Below are 15,000 nucleotides of genomic sequence, written 5' to 3'. Positions count from 1 at the left end.
ATATCGTAGTGCGTAACCTTGTGTATATATGTGAGTATGCTTGAATATACATGTGTGTGTATATACATACTTATAGACGGTGTTAAAGTGGGTGCAATTGTTCGTTTTTAGCTGTTAAGCAAATTTACCAAATAGTATTAACATGAATTTGGGTCCATATTGCCATTGTGGTTTGAGAAGAATGCCTTGTTACCAAGGCGGTAACTAGACACTTCATTTTGCCAGATTAATCATAATGGGCTGAAGTCCCATTATGATTAATTGCTAGATTAACCTTCTTGCTAGATGGCTCAACCACTAGGAGCAAGTAGGACATGTTGACCCTTAAGTGGGTAGGTTGTGTACACCAGTGCTATAGTATTGAGTGATAGTGAATAGTGGTAGCGTGATTGTTAGTGGTAGTGTGTGTTAGTGAGTAGTGGAACCCGCCAAACACACACCGAAACTACGACGTTGGTACAACGTTCGAACAAGTTTCAACACCTCCTAACCAGTTATAACAACCAATATAGCAAGTTGTAACAACGTTCTATTACGTCATAAACACGTTAAGCCAAGATGTAACAACTTTATTACAAGTTGTAACAAGCGGAAAATAGAGACAGTTTCAGATTGTGTTTCCAGGGGCCCAGTGCCCTTTCTTACCTTTCGAACCATCATCCACTGCCCTCCTAATCATCATCATCATCATCATCATCCCATGTGTTATAGGTCCCATGTCAACGGCCTTCGGGTGATCTGGAAACATGCAGTCCACCCACTGAGACCATTGCTCTCCACTCCCCTTCATGCTGGGCGGGACAGCCAGTGTTAAGAATGTCTTGCAGTCATGCCATTCACTCTCAAGTGGACGCCTGACTCCTGGTCATTCTTCTGCTTAAGTGTGTCAAGGCTGAGACACTTAGCCTTGTGTCACTTGAATGACCAAATGACACTTGCATTGGCCATTGAAACTTATGCAGTGTTTGCAATAGTGACTCAAATGCATGTAAGAAAACAGTCCATCTCAAGGCCGGCCGCCAAACTAGTTTGAAATATGAATCCAACCGTCGTGAAACACGTGACGCAACGCTTGACGCAACACGTGACGCAATACGTGACGCATGAGGTGCAAGGTGAGGGCGTTTGCTGTAACTCATTCCTATCATTTTGAGGACGCATACAATCAACGCAGCATCAACGCGGGTATCAATTACGGGTTATTCATGCCCGTGCCACCTCGTGGGAGACTTAATCTTAATTGATTGAATCAATCAATCAAGACGAGAGGACAGAGCCCCCCAGGGGGACAGTGGCTGGACACATCACGCCAGACATCGTTACGAGGGCCAACCAGTGAACGAGGCACTAAGGCACCATACGTAACGACCTCGTTCAAGAGGCCCTCGGAGAAAACAGTCGCTGGCACACTTTACGGTAATGACTTTGAAAGGTTAAAAGGACCATACAGACCTCTCGTTAGCTATGGTTCGTTGCTCAGCTCAACAACCTCGCTCCCCCAAATTCCCACCGTAACAGAAGCAATTTGGCAAATTTTCTTTCACCTGGTGCCTCTGTTCACCTGGCCGTAAATAGGTACCTAGGAGGCAGTTTTGGTAGTACTTATAGTAACGATGAGGACCATAATATATATAACGACGAACAAACCAATTTAGAAAGTAGAAATCGGTACTATTGAATTTGGACAAACAGAAAACGATTTTCTATTTATGTTGCCAAGACCAATTAGACTAACCTAACCCCACTTTCCTAGGCCTAATTCTCGCTATCTGAGGCCTAATATAGTACATATGTGTACTACACTAGGCCTAGAAACATTTAAGTTTATATTTAGCTTCATTATTTTCGGACTATTAAGATGAATAGTACAAAATTCTACTATCTAATTGCTTAGTACGTCAATATTTGTACTATGGTGCACATAGCTACAAAAACTATCTGAACAGGAGGATGGGTTAGATATGTTTTCTTCTTGAGGTTATCTTGAGATGATTTCGGGGCTTTAGTGTCCCCGCGGCCCGGTTCTCGACCAGGCCTCCACCCCCAGGAAGCAGCCCGTGACAGCTGACTAACTCCCAGGTACCTATTTACTGCTAGGTAACAGGGGCATTCAGGGTGAAAGAAACTTTGCCCATTTGTTTCTGCCTCGTGCGGGAATCGAACCCGCGCCACAGAATTACGAGTCCTGCGCGCTATCCACCAGGCTACCAGGCCCCTTTTATTGTGAAAGGTGAAAAATAGATCGGGAATCAGTACAAGCGACAAGCAACGGATACAAAGGCGGGGTCCAAGAGCACGATCCTGCAAGCACAAATAGTTATTGGAGCTGTGCACGCCACACCGATGGATCAATAGGTCACAAAAGCAACAAAACCATCATTATGGGTGGTAATTGGATAGTTATATCCGGGCGGCGCTCTGTTGTATAATCGTCAATGGTAGCGATGCAAAATACCTTTCAACGCGTCAATGTGACACAGGCTGGGCCAGGCTGTGTAACACAGGCTGGGCCAGGCTGTGTAACACAGGCTGGGCCAGGCTGTGTAACACAGGCTGGGCCAGGCTGTGTAACACATACTGGGCCAGCCAGAGTAACACAGGCTGGGTCAGCCAGAGTAACACAGGCTGGGGCCAGCCAGAGTAACACAGGCTGGGTCAGCCAGAGTAACACAGGCTGGGTCAGCCAGAGTAACACAGGCTGGGGCCAGCCAGAGTAACACAGGCTGGGTCAGCCAGAGTAACACAGGCTGGGTCAGCCAGAGTAACACAGGCTGGGTCAGCCAGAGTAACACAGGCTGGGTCAGCCAGAGTAACACAGGCTGGGGCCAGCCAGAGTAACACAGGCTGGGCCAGGCTGTGTAACACAGGCTGGGGCCAGCCAGAGTAACACATACTGGGCCAGCCAGAGTAACACAGCCTGACCCAGCCAGAGTAACACAGGCTGGGCCAGCCAGAGTAACACAGGCTGACCCAGCCAGAGTAACACAGGCTGGGTCAGCCAGAGTAACACAGGCTGGGTCAGCCAGAGTAACACAGGCTGGGGCCAGCCAGAGTAACACAGGCTGGGGCCAGCCAGAGTAACACAGGCTGGGGCCAGCCAGAGTAACACAGGCTGGGTCAGCCAGAGTAACACATACTGGGCCAGCCAGAGTAACACAGGCTGGGCCAGCCAGAGTAACACAGGCTGGGTCAGCCAGAGTAACACATACTGGGCCAGCCAGAGTAACACAGGCTGGGCCAGCCAGAGTAACACAGGCTGGGTCAGCCAGAGTAACACAGCCTGACCCAGCCAGAGTAACACAGGCTGGGGTCAGCCAGAGTAACACAGGCTGGGTCAGCCAGAGTAACACAGGCTGGGGCCAGCCAGAGTAACACAGGCTGGGTCAGCCAGAGTAACACAGCCTGACCCAGCCAGAGTAACACAGGCTGGGTCAGCCAGAGTAACACAGGCTTGGTCAGCCAGAGTAACACAGGCTGGGGCCAGCCAGAGTAACACAGGCTGGGTCAGCCAGAGTAACACAGGCTGGGGTCAGCCAGAGTAACACAGGCTGGGTCAGCCAGAGTAACACAGGCTGGGCCAGCCAGAGTAACACAGGCTGGGTCAGCCAGAGTAACACAGGCTGGGTCAGCCAGAGTAACACAGGCTGGGTCAGCCAGAGTAACACAGGCTGGGGCCAGCCAGAGTAACACAGGCTGGGTCAGCCAGCGTAACACAGCCTGACCCAGCCAGAGTAACACAGGCTGGGTCAGCCAGAGTAACACAGGCTGGGTCAGCCAGAGTAACACAGGCTGGGTCAGCCAGAGTAACACAGCCTGACCCAGCCAGAGTAACACAGGCTGGGCCAGCCAGAGTAACACAGGCTGGGTCAGCCAGAGTAACACAGGCTGGGTCAGCCAGAGTAACACAGGCTGGGGCCAGCCAGAGTAACACAGGCTGGGTCAGCCAGAGTAACACAGCCTGACCCAGCCAGAGTAACACAGGCTGGGTCAGCCAGAGTAACACAGGCTGGGTCAGCCAGAGTAACACAGGCTGGGTCAGCCAGAGTAACACAGGCTGGGGCCAGCCAGAGTAACACAGGCTGGGTCAGCCAGAGTAACACAGGCTGGGCCAGCCAGAGTAACACAGGCTGGGTCAGCCAGAGTAACACAGGCTGGGGCCAGCCAGAGTAACACAGGCTGGGTCAGCCAGAGTAACACAGGCTGGGGCCAGCCAGAGTAACACAGGCTGGGGCCAGCCAGAGTAACACAGCCTGACCCAGCCAGAGTAACACAGGCTGGGTCAGCCAGAGTAACACAGGCTGGGGTCAGCCAGAGTAACACAGCCTGACCCAGCCAGAGTAACACAGGCTGGGTCAGCCAGAGTAACACAGCCTGACCCAGCCAGAGTAACACAGGCTGGGTCAGCCAGAGTAACACAGCCTGACCCAGCCAGAGTAACACAGGCTGGGTCAGCCAGAGTAACACAGGCTGGGTCAGCCAGAGTAACACAGCCTGACCCAGCCAGAGTAACACAGGCTGGGTCAGCCAGAGTAACACAGCCTGACCCAGCCAGAGTAACACAGGCTGGGTCAGCCAGAGTAACACAGGCTGGGGCCAGCCAGAGTAACACAGGCTGGGGTCAGCCAGAGTAACACAGGCTGGGGTCAGCCAGAGTAACACAGCCTGACCCAGCCAGAGTAACACAGGCTGGGTCAGCCAGAGTAACACAGGCTGGGTCAGCCAGAGTAACACAGCCTGACCCAGCCAGAGTAACACAGGCTGGGTCAGCCAGAGTAACACAGCCTGACCCAGCCAGAGTAACACAGGCTGGGTCAGCCAGAGTAACACAGGCTGGGGCCAGCCAGAGTAACACAGCCTGACCCAGCCAGAGTAACACAGGCTGGGTCAGCCAGAGTAACACAGGCTGGGGTCAGCCAGAGTAACACAGCCTGACCCAGCCAGAGTAACACAGGCTGGGTCAGCCAGAGTAACACAGCCTGACCCAGCCAGAGTAACACAGGCTGGGTCAGCCAGAGTAACACAGCCTGACCCAGCCAGAGTAACACAGGCTGGATCAGCCAGAGTAACACAGCCTGACCCAGCCAGAGTAACACAGGCTGACCCAGCCAGAGTAACACAGGCTGGGGCCAGCCAGAGTAACAACTAAAAGCATCGTTCCTTCATCCTGTCGTCACATCACAACTCTTAGTCTATCTCATATCCCTTCGAAGTGCCATATTATACACATGCAGGTTCAGCACTTCCTCTCCAGAACGACTTTACCTGAGAACCTTGACCTCTTCCTCGTCCTTGTACTTCAAGGAATGGACCCGGCCACAACCGCCACTGTAAGTCCAGTTTCATCAACAAGCTGCTTTGTTCTTCTGATCATAGGGTCAGAATTTTCTGAGAGCACGTTGGATCTTTGAGGCTGTTGTTAGTAGCGGCTCGCATAGCTCGCACAAGACGCTTGGTCCGGAGACCTCATTCAAGTGTGTCTTTCTTCTTGATGAGTTACTGATGTTTTCTGAGTCTTTTTCCCGTGTGTGTGTGTGTGTGTGTGTGTGTGTGTGTGTGTGTGTGTGTGTGTGTGTGTGTGTGTGTGTGTGTGTGTGTGTGTGTGTGTGTGTGTACTGACCTAGTTGTGCTTGCGGGGGTTGAGGTTGGCTCTTTGGTCCCGCCTCTCAACCGTCAATCAACTGGTGTACAGATTCCTGAGCCTACTGGGCTCTATCATATCTACATTTGAAACTGTGTATGGAGTCAGCCTCCACCACATCACTGCCTAGTGCATTCCATCCGTTAACTACTCTGACATTGAAAAAGTGCCTTCTAACGTCTCTGTGGCTCATTTGGGTACTCAGTTTCCACCTGTGTTCCCTTGTTCGCGTCCCACCAGTGTTGAATAGTTTATCCTTGTCTTCCCGGTCGATTCCCCTGAGGATTTTGTAGAAAGTAATCATGTCCCCCCTTACTCTTCTGTCTTCCAGTGTCGTAAGGTTCATTTCCCGCAGCCTTTCCTCGTAACTCATGCCTCTTAGTTCTGGGACTAGTCTAGTGGCATACCTCTGAACTTTTTCCAGCTTCGTCTTGTGCTTGACAAGGTACGGGCTCCATGCTGGGGCCGCATACTCCAGGATTGGTCTTACATATGTGGCATACAAGATTCTGAAAGATTCCTTACACAGGTTCCTGAACGCTGTTCTGATGTTAGCCAGCCTCGCATATGCCGCAGACGTTATTCTTTTTATGTGGGCTTCAGGAGACAGGTTTGGTGTGATATCAACTCCCAGATCTTTCTCGCTGTCCGTTTCATTAAGTACTTCATCTCCTATTCTGTTTCCTGTGTCTGGCCTTCTGTTTCCACTGCCTAGTTTCATTACTTTGCATTTACTCTGATTGAACTTTAACAGTCATTTGTTGGACCATTCACTCAGTCTGTCTAGGTCATCTTGTAGCCTCCTACTATCATCCTCTGTTTCAATTCTCCTCATAATTTTTGCATCATCAGCAAACATTGAGAGAAACGAGTCTATACCCTCTGGGAGATCATTTACATATATCAGAAACAGTATAGGTCCAAGGACTGACCCCTGCGGGACTCCACTCGTAACGTCTCGCCAATCTGAGACCTCACCCCTCACACAGACTCGATGTCTCCTGTTGCTTAGGTACTCCGTTATTCAATGGAGTACCTTCCCTTTCACTCCAGCCTGCATCTCCAGCTTTTTCACTAGCCTCTTGTGTGGCACTGTATCAAAGGCTTTCTGGCAATCCAAAAATATACAGTCTGCCCACCCTTCTCTTTCTTGCCTGATTTTTGTTGCCTGGTCGTAGAATTCAAGTAACCCTGTGAGGCAGGACTTGCCATCCCTGAACCCATGTTGATGCTGTGTTACAAAGTTCCTTCGCTCCAGATGCTCCACTAGCTTTCTTCGCACAATCTTCTCCATTTGCTTCGCACAATGTGTGTGTGTGTGTATTCACCTAGTTGTATTCACCTGGTTGTTTTTCACCTAGTTGTACTTGCGGAGGTTGAGCTCTGCTCTTTCGGCCCGCCTCTCAACTGTCAATCAACTTTTTCTAACTACTACTACTATTTTTTTCTCCCCACACACACACACACACACACACACACACACACACACACACACACACACACACTCACACTCACACTAGGAAGCAGTCCGTGACAGCTGACTAACTCCCAGGTACCTATTTACTGCTAGGTAACAGGGGGTATAGAGTGAAAGAAACTCTGCCCATTGTTTCTCTCCGGCGCCCCGGGATCGAACCCGGGACCACAGGATCACATGTCTAGCGTGCTGTCCGCTCGGCCACCGCCCCCCCCCCCCCGGTGTGTGTGTGTGTGTGTATGGCTACACCTCTGAGCGCATGTGCGTGTTACTAAGCGTGTGTGTGTGTGTGTACGTAACTGTGTGCGCGTGTGTGTACGTCAGGACACAGTCAATATTCACCTTAAAGATGAAGTAACCTTCTGGTTCTCAGCCACGCATTCCCTCCTCCGAGCCAGACATAGAAACTGGGTGACGGAGCCAGACAAAGAGCTAGACTTCAGAACCAAAAAACACAGCAAGTCAATCAACCTGGAATGTTATCTAACTCTTCCTAAATCATTTAATTCAAACTACCATGAAATTTTAAATTAAAGCTTAAATAGTTTCTTTTAAAATCTTCAAATATCTTATGAATAACTAGAATAAATATTACATAACTAAACACAGGAAACATTACTAAAGCAGTATTGAATTATAAAAATAAAATTGTTACCCCTCTACAGCGTGCGTTTTTTTTTCAAGTAAAGTTACTGATTTTTTTTATTGACTGATTTTTTTATTGACTTTGATTCGCCAATAAGGCGCCGGGTTTTATTGATTTTGCAATGTTGCTCCTGCCACTGGCTGCTCTTCAAAGAAGCTACAGCGTTGTTCATTCTTGTAGAGCAACAAAGCTCATTCAGACCCCTGGATAATGTTGACTGATTAGCTTAGCTAACTAGTGACACTAGGCAATGTATCTTAACTCTTAATCAGCAATAGATGTAGACAAATGTGTTTTTTAACCACAAATTCAGACGAGCTCCCTATGTACCACAGATTCAGACGAGCGTCCCATGTACCACAGATTCAGACGAGCTCCCATTGACCACAGATTCAGACGAGCGTCCCATGTACCACAGATTCAGACGAGCTCCCATTGAGCACAGATTCAGACGAGCTTCCCATCGACCACAGATTCAGACGAGCTCCCCATGTACCACAGATTCAGACGAGCTCCCATTGAGCACAGATTCAGACGAGCTTCCCATCGACCACAGATTCAGACGAGCGTCCCATGTACCACAGATTCAGACGAGCTCCCCATGTACCACAGATTCAGACGAGCTCCCCATTGACCACAGATTCAGACGAGCTCCCATTGAGCACAGATTCAGACGAGCTTCCCATCGACCACAGATTCAGACGAGCTCCCCATGTACCACAGATTCAGACGAGCTCCCATTGAGCACAGATTCAGACGAGCGTCCCATGTACCACAGATTCAGACGAGCTCCCCATTGACCACAGATTCAGACGAGCTCCCCATTGACCACAGATTCAGACGAGCTCCCCATTGACCACAGACTCAGACGAGCTCCCCATTGACCACAGATTCAGACGAGCTCCCCATTGACCACAGATTCAGACGAGCGTTCCATTGACCACAGATTCAGACGAGCTCCCCATGTACCACAGATTCAGACGAGCTCCCCATTGACCACAGATTCAGACGAGCGTCCCATGTACCACATATTCAGACGAGCTCCCCATTGACCACAGACTCAGACGAGCGTCCCATGTACCACAGATTCAGACGAGCGTCCCATGTACCACAGATTCAGACGAGCTCCCCATGTACCACAGATTCAGACGAGCTCCCATTGAGCACAGATTCAGACGAGCTTCCCATGTACCACAGATTCAGACGAGCGTCCCATGTACCACAGATTCAGACATGTAAAACGAGGTCTGAAATCAGTGCTCACAACGCCACACAATAGGCTACAACTGCGACTTAAAACCACAATTACCACAAAAGCCTAAAACCGCAACTTAAAACCCCCGCTTACCACAGAACTATGCAATAACGACTTAACTCTCTACTTACTGCAATGGCCTATAAAGATGATTGAAACCCACATTCACCATAAAACTCTATAACAATGACGTAAAACTTCACTAGCGTAACGCGCTATCGAAATAAAAGCATCGTAAATTACGCTATCGTAATTTTTTTTTGTTTTTACAACTTTTATCTGAAAAAAAAAATAATAATTTTTTTACAATTGGTTTATTTAAGAAAAATATATATTTTTGTAGTTGTTTTATTGAAAAAAAAATGTTTACATTTGTTTTATTGAAACATTTTTTTTTACTATAGTTTGAAAAGCGATTTTTTACAATTCTTTTATTGAAAAGCGATTTTTTTACAATTCTTTTATTGAAAAAGCTATTTTTTTACAATTCTTTTATTGAAAAGCGATTTTTTTACAATTCTTTTATTGAAAAAGCTATTTTTTTACAATTCTTTTATTGAAAAGCGATTTTTTTACAATTCTTTTATTGAAAAAGCTATTTTTTTACAATTCTTTTATTGAAAAGCGATTTTTTACAATTCTTTTATTGAAAAAGCTATTTTTTTACAATTCTTTTATTGAAAAGCGATTTTTTTACAATTCTTTTATTGAAAAGCGATTTTTTACAATTCTTTTATTGAAAAAGCTATTTTTTTACAATTCTTTTATTGAAAAAGCTATTTTTTTACAATTCTTTTATTGAAAAAGCGATTTTTTACAAATGTTTCTTTGAAAAGCTATTCTTGACATCTTTGTGTTCTTCTATTTCCCATTTCGAATATTGCTTCTTTGTGCACTTTGTCTGTTAATCTTAATTTATTCTATGTCGTTACCATATCACATATTACCAGTGAGCCGGTCGGCCGAGCGGACAGCACGCTGGACTTGTGATCCTGTGGTCCTGGGTTCGATCCCAGGCGCCGGCGAGAAACAATGGGCAACGTTTCTTTCACCCTATGCCCCTGTTACCTAGCAGTAAAATAGGTACCTGGGTGTTAGTCAGCTGTCACGGGCTGCCTCCTGGGGGTGGAGGTCTGGTCGAGGACCGGGCCGCGGGGACACTAAAGCCCCGAAATCATCTCCAGATAACCTCCAGATAACCATGTCCCCTCATCAGCTCCTTCCTACCTTTATGGTGATTAGTCTTAGTTACCTGAGCCTCTTCACAGTAGATCATTCCTCTCACCTGTGAGTGTTAAGTCTTTGTGAGTTTTGTTATTTTTCTGTTGCTTGAGGTGATTCAAACACAAAACACACAGTTGACTTGTGAGTGTGTGTTCACACTCACTTTTGATTGACAGTTAAGTAACAGGGCTGAAGAGCCGAAGCTCATTCCCCGCAAGCACAGCTAGGTGAGTACACACACACACACACACACACACACACACACACACACACACACACACACACACACACACACACACACACACACACACACACACACACACACACACCACACACACACACACACTCACAGATAAATATGTAGTAGTATGTATAAGTAGATATCATAGAGCCCAGTAGGCTCAGGAATCTGTACACCAGTTGATTGACGGTTGAGAGGCGGGACCAAAGAGCCAGAGCTCAACCCCCCAACTCAATTTAATAATTGTAAACAAAGCCGCCAAAGATTGAGAAAAGCTGGACAGGTTCGTAAGTGTTTGCGTAACTGCTTTGTGAATCTGGCCCCGGTTCGTAAGTGCTTGCGTAACTACTTCGTGAATCTGGCCCCTGATCTTCGGGCAGAATGAGGAAGACATCGAGAACTTGGAGCATGAAATACAACGATGAATCAGTGATCATTGTGTCCTGGGGCCAGATTCACGAAAGCACTTACGCAAACACTTACGAATCAGTACATCTTTTCTCAATCTTTGGCCGCTTTGTTTCCAATTATTAAACAGTTAATGAGCTCCGAAGCACCAGGAGGCTGTTTATAACAATAACAACAGTCGAATGGGAAGTTTTCATGCTTGTAAACTGTTTAATAAATGTAACCAAAGCCGTCAAACATTGAGGAAAGATGTACACGTTCGTAAGTGCTTGCGTAAGTGCTTTCATGAATCTGGCCCCAGGTCTTTATTTATATGATCGAATTATTAACACTGACCATAAGACAAGGGAAGGGAGAGCAAATTATAGGAAAGGGAAATTACGTGAGAGTTATAAAGAGCCTCTGGAAAGTGTGCAATGGCAGGAAGAACTTAGAGAAAAGTCAGTCCAGCAAATGAATGAATTCAAAGTGAGATGCCAAGACCCAGGAGAGAGATTTACACCAACAATAAAGGGAAAAAGTAGGACGTGTATATTATACATAATCTCGGACGTAGGTTCGAATCCTCGTCACGGCCCTTGTGGATTTGTTCATTGATGCATCACGCTATTGTGATTTCTGTGTGTAATGAAGTAAGGGCGAAGAGGTAGAACGGTCTATTGATATAGCTCGAGTGCATGGGGGGAGTTGTGTAAAACCCTGGTTTGTGTCTCGGAGAGGCTGCAGGATCCAGTAAGTTCAGTAGAACTTCAGTTTCAACTCTTTTGTCCATGTAGCTCAGTCGATTAAGGCAGCGTCTGGGATCATCTCGGACGTAGGTTCGAATCCTCCTCACGGCCCTTGTGGATTTGTTCATTTGTTTATACATAACCTGTGGTTCAATAGACAGTGTCAAAAAGCTAAAACGAATAGCAGAAGAGGTTGAAAGATATACAGAGATCAAAGGTCAGAAGAATCCCAAAATAAATGCAATAGGACTAAGAACGTATACACATATATAGGAAGCAACTCTAAAAGAAACTACGAAAATTATATTATTTCCAAAGCTGAAAAAACACTTACAATTTAGTCACATAAGAATGGAAATGACAGTGAACAACCAAGTGACTGAATAACGGAATAAGGTGAGATAAGTGAACATAAAATGATAAAGAAATTTGCGAGGAATTAAATATCGGTTTGCATGGAGTGTTCACAATTAAGCTTCAGAAGTCCACGGTGTTAGAAGAGATAACCAGAGACGGGAGACTGACATATATTGAGGTAAAAGTCAGGAGGAAGTAGAAACTAGCATCTCAAGATGACACTGAAGCTATTGGACCAGACAATATATCATTATATATCACCATGGGTGTTAAAGGAAGTGATACCTGGTTGATACCTGGTTGATGGGGTTCTGGGAGTTCTTCTACTGCCCAAGCCCGGCCCGAGGCCAGGCTTGACTTGTGAGAGTTTGGTCCACCAGGCTGTTGCTTGGAGCGGCCCGCTCGACCTTGAAGTGGTCGAGGCCCTCGTCATTTTTTCTAGCATTGATCTTAAATTATTCAGTTGCAAGGGGAGGAATTGCCCAGCTGCAGGAGGAAGACAAACGTAGTACCGATTTACAAGAAAGGAGATAGAGAGAAGTCACTTAACTACAGACCAACATCACTGACAATCACCCCCTGCTAAGCGCTTGAGAGAATAGTAACAATAACCTCTCGGACGCAGGTTCGAATCCTCGTCACGGCTCTTGTGGATTTGTTCATTAGTAACAACACGACTAATTACACACCTGGAAAGACATTAGGTATGTAAACAAACATCAACATGGTTCTAGTGAAGGAAAATAATGCCTAATTAACCTACAAGAGTTTATGCAATAGTAATGAAAATAAAATAAGTACAGAGAAAGTTGGGCAGATTGTGTATTTCTGAACCGCCAAAAAGTCTTTGACACGTTGGCCCTCAAGAGATAGTTACACAAACTTAAGAAGCAGACGGGAGTAATTGGGAGAGTGCTGGTATGGGTGAGGAACTGCCTAACCGATCAAAGTCAGAGAGTTAGAGTGAGGGGCGAGAAGTCGGACTGATGAAGAGTAAAGTGCGGAGTACCTCAAGGGTCGGTACTGGGACCCATACTATTTTTCATTTATGTAAATGACCAAACTACAGGTATTGAGTCTTATATGTCGATGGTTATCTTGAGATGTTATCTTGAGATGATTTCGGGGCTTAGTGTCCCCGCGGCCTGGTCCTCGACCAGGCCTCCACCCCCAGGAAGCAGCCCGTGACAGCTGACTAACTCCCAGGTACCTAATTTACTACTAGGTAACAGGAGCATCAGGGTGACAGAAACTCTATCCATTGTTTCTCGCCGGCGCCCGGGATCGAACCCGGGACCACAGGATCACGCATCTAGTGTTCTGTCCTCTCAGCCACCGGCTCCATGGTTGCAGACAATGCAAAATTAATGAAAAGAGTTTTAACAAGTGAGGGTTGCAACATTCTCCAGGATGACTTAGAAAGCTGCAAAGATGGTAAAAAAAATGGTTTCTACACTTCAACACCAGCAAGGGTAAGGTAATGGAAATTTGAACAGGTGACAGGAGACTAAATGGACGGTACACAATGAAGGGACACTACCTTGGGGGAGCCGGTCGGCCGAGCGGACAGCACGCTGGACTTGTGATCCTGTGGTCCTGGGTTCGATCCCAGGCGCCGGCGAGAAACAATGGGCAGAGTTTCTTTCACCCTATGCCCCTGTTACCTAGCAGTAAAATAGGTACCTGGGTGTTAGTCAGCTGTCACGGGCTGCTTCCTGGGGGTGGAGGCCTGGTCGAGGACCGGGCCGCGGGGACACTAAAAAAAAGCCCCGAAATCATCTCAAGATAACCTCAAGATACCTCCCAGTAATAACTAGCAAAAAATACCTGGGAGTGGACATAACAGGCTCCGAACAGTAAATCTCATATAAATCCGATTTATATGAGGCTCCGAAGGCTCATATAAATAGGATAACGTCAGCAGCATACTCTACACTAGCAAAAGTCAGAACAGTCTCCTGTAACTTTAATAAAGGGGCATTTTGGTCTCCGTACACCGCCTTCTGAGACTACTCGTAGTATGCCACCGATTGTGGTCCCACATCTGAAAAAAAATTACATAAGAAAACTTAAAACGTTTCAGGAGTTTGAAACTAGGTTCGTCCCAGAATTTTTACGGATGGGATATGAAGAGAGACTGAAAGAACTAGACCTGACGTCGATAGAAAAGAGGAGGGAGAGGGGAGATATTACACAGACATATACCAGACGTAGAGTGTTCACAATGAATTCCATTAGAGTGAGAGAACATGGGTTGAAGCTTGCGAAACAGACGAGTCATAGAGATGCTAGAGAGTTTTTCCTTTAACGTAAGAATAATGGAAAAATGGCAGGAACTAGAAAAGCAGGTTATAGAAGCCAACACCATTCAAAATTCTGAAACAAGATATGATTAGGAAATAGGGCATCATATTGTAATAGAAAACAGGCAGTTAGAACGACAGGCCTAAAAACTAACGCTCGATCCTGCAGGCACAAATAGGTGAGTACGCGCTCTATCCCCGTGACCCAAATAGAGAGCATGTTAGGAGGCAGGGAGGGGGGGGGGATTTGTGGTGGAGGGGGGATATTTAGGAGAGAGGGGGGGGGGTACGATAGAGAGCGACCTTGGGGGAGGGGGAGGGCGCGTGCTCCCCGGTCAATACTCATGTCGCCGCGCCAGGCTACTCTTCCCTCACTGTCTGGTCCCACCCGGTCCCACCCCGGTCCCACCCCGGTCCCACCCGGGTCCCACCCGGTCCCACCCGGGTCCCACCCGGGTCCCACCCGGGTCCCACCCGGTCCCACCCCGGTCACCCACTGTCTCGTCCCAACGTCAAGAAAACGTCGTACTAAAGTGCCCTTATCCTAACCTACCAGACGACGCAAAACAGAAAACGGGACAGTACGTCAATTTCGCGAGTTCTAGTACGATAGTTTTTGGCCTTAGGTGGAGTATACGTCAAAATACGACGTGCTATTAGGAGGACGGGCTGAGACTGAGACCTCAAACTCTTACGTGTTTCTTAAAGGATGTGAGTTAATGT

At 47.1% G+C, this 15,000-nt stretch overlaps 1 protein-coding gene across 2 annotated transcripts in view; it reads left to right on the top strand.

Annotated features, from left to right (window-relative positions):
* LOC123747793 (proline-rich protein 36) overlaps positions 1-15,000 on the top strand; it is a 78,389-nt gene that overhangs the window by 26,445 nt on the left and 36,944 nt on the right. The gene's annotated exons all lie outside the window — the stretch shown is intronic.

The sequence above is a fragment of the Procambarus clarkii genome, chromosome 31 (genome assembly GCF_040958095.1).
Source record: "Procambarus clarkii isolate CNS0578487 chromosome 31, FALCON_Pclarkii_2.0, whole genome shotgun sequence".
Lineage (NCBI taxonomy): Eukaryota > Metazoa > Arthropoda > Malacostraca > Decapoda > Cambaridae > Procambarus > Procambarus clarkii.
The sequence above is the reverse complement of the archived record's forward strand: the minus strand, read 5'-3'. Positions and strand labels throughout refer to the sequence as shown.